The sequence below is a fragment of the Pteropus vampyrus genome, unplaced genomic scaffold, assembly GCF_000151845.1.
Source record: "Pteropus vampyrus isolate Shadow unplaced genomic scaffold, Pvam_2.0 Scaffold105, whole genome shotgun sequence".
Classification (NCBI taxonomy): Eukaryota; Metazoa; Chordata; class Mammalia; order Chiroptera; family Pteropodidae; genus Pteropus; species Pteropus vampyrus.
In genome coordinates, this window is record NW_011888886.1 from 3,486,588 (window position 1) to 3,488,199 (window position 1,612).

The 1,612-nt window shown below is 36.0% G+C and overlaps 1 pseudogene; it reads left to right on the forward strand.

The window, feature by feature from the left end:
- Nucleotides 1-907: 907 nt before the first annotated feature.
- On the forward strand, nucleotides 908-1,023 carry LOC111743012 (annotated as a pseudogene).
- The last annotated feature ends 589 nt before the right edge of the window (nucleotides 1,024-1,612 follow it).

Here is a 1,612-nt window from a genome sequence, read left to right on the forward strand (position 1 = left end):
GAGCGGGGAGAGAACTATAACAAAGGGAATGGCAGAGATAGTTGAATCCACTTAACTATAGAAATGAGACTAAAATCAACTTGAGAATTGTGATTAAAGAACACAAAGGATTATCTTGTAAATACTAGAGGGACAATTGAATAAACATCCGGAAAAAATAATGCTGGTAGTTCTTTCATACCTTACAATAAAACAAATTTTGGATGAATCCAAAGTTTAGACATAAAAAGTAAAACTCCATACTAGGAGAAAATGTTGGAGAATAAAACATAAATCTTGGAGTGGGAAGGCTTTTATACGTAAAATAACAAACTCGTAAGTCATAAATTTTACTATATGAACAAACAAAAACCCAAGAAAAATATTTGCATAGACATCATAGACAAAATGTCCTTAATATATAAAGAGTTTCTATATATTGACAAGAAAAGATCAACAATGCAATTCATAGAAAAAATATACATGAAAATACACAGAAACATATTCAACTTTAGTCACAGTAAGAGAAATGCAAACAGAAATGATAATGACATAGTATTTCCTATCTGATTGGCAAAGATCAAAATATTTGATATCACATTCTGTTGGTAAGTGTGGTAATACCGTACACTTTTCTGAATTGTTGGTGGAAGCTTAAATAGTACAACTCTAGAAGAATAATTAGACAACATATATCAAAATAAAAGATGCATATACCTTTTGATTTAGCAATTACACTTTTAGAATTTCACCTAACTGGTAGATTCTCTACAGCCATCACACACATTCAAGGCTATTATTTTGGAATTACAGAATGAAAATGACTTCGAAGCCCATCAACGGGAAACCAGTTAATAATTCAGATAATCCATAATATCAAAAAATATGCAACCATCAAAAAATAATGAGATACCCCGTGGAATCCATGGTCTATGGCCATGCTGCACTGAACAAGCCCGATGTCTGATCTCGGAAGCTAAGCAGGGTCGGGCCTGGTTAGTACTTGGATGGGAGACCACCTAGGAAGACCAGGTGCTGTAGGCATAAATAATAATAATAGTAAAAGAATGACATAGCTTTCTACCATGGATATGAGAAGTTCTCGAATTAAATTACAACAAATTGTTAAATAAAAGAAACAGAGAGCAAGCAAATATGCATAGTATGTTTCTGTTTGTGCGAAAATATGAGAACATACACATACATGTGAATAAAAAACATGGCAACTCCAGAAGCAAATTATACTGGGAAGCTTCCCTCTCACAGGTAAGGAAATGGAGAACCAGAAATGCACAAGTCACCTTCACAGTCTACCAGTTAGCTAAGAAGAAGTTTCAGCCCTAGTCACCTGGCACCGATCACTTGGCTTTTCTCCCTAGTTAGGATGCCAGGTTTTCTGGTGAGCAATGCGAATTCAGAGAGAAGAGATATGGTTCCCATCCTGGAAGAACTCATAGTGAAGGGGAAGACACAGAGAAGAAGATACCCTAGAAGCATGTGATGGTGCTAGGCTCGGGATTCTGTGAGATCATGCAGGAGTCAGAACGCCGTAGAGAGAGATAGAAATTAATGCTCGAGTTGTGTTTCGGAAGGAGACTTAAGTATTTACGGCTTTGAGTCGCACCGCAAAGAG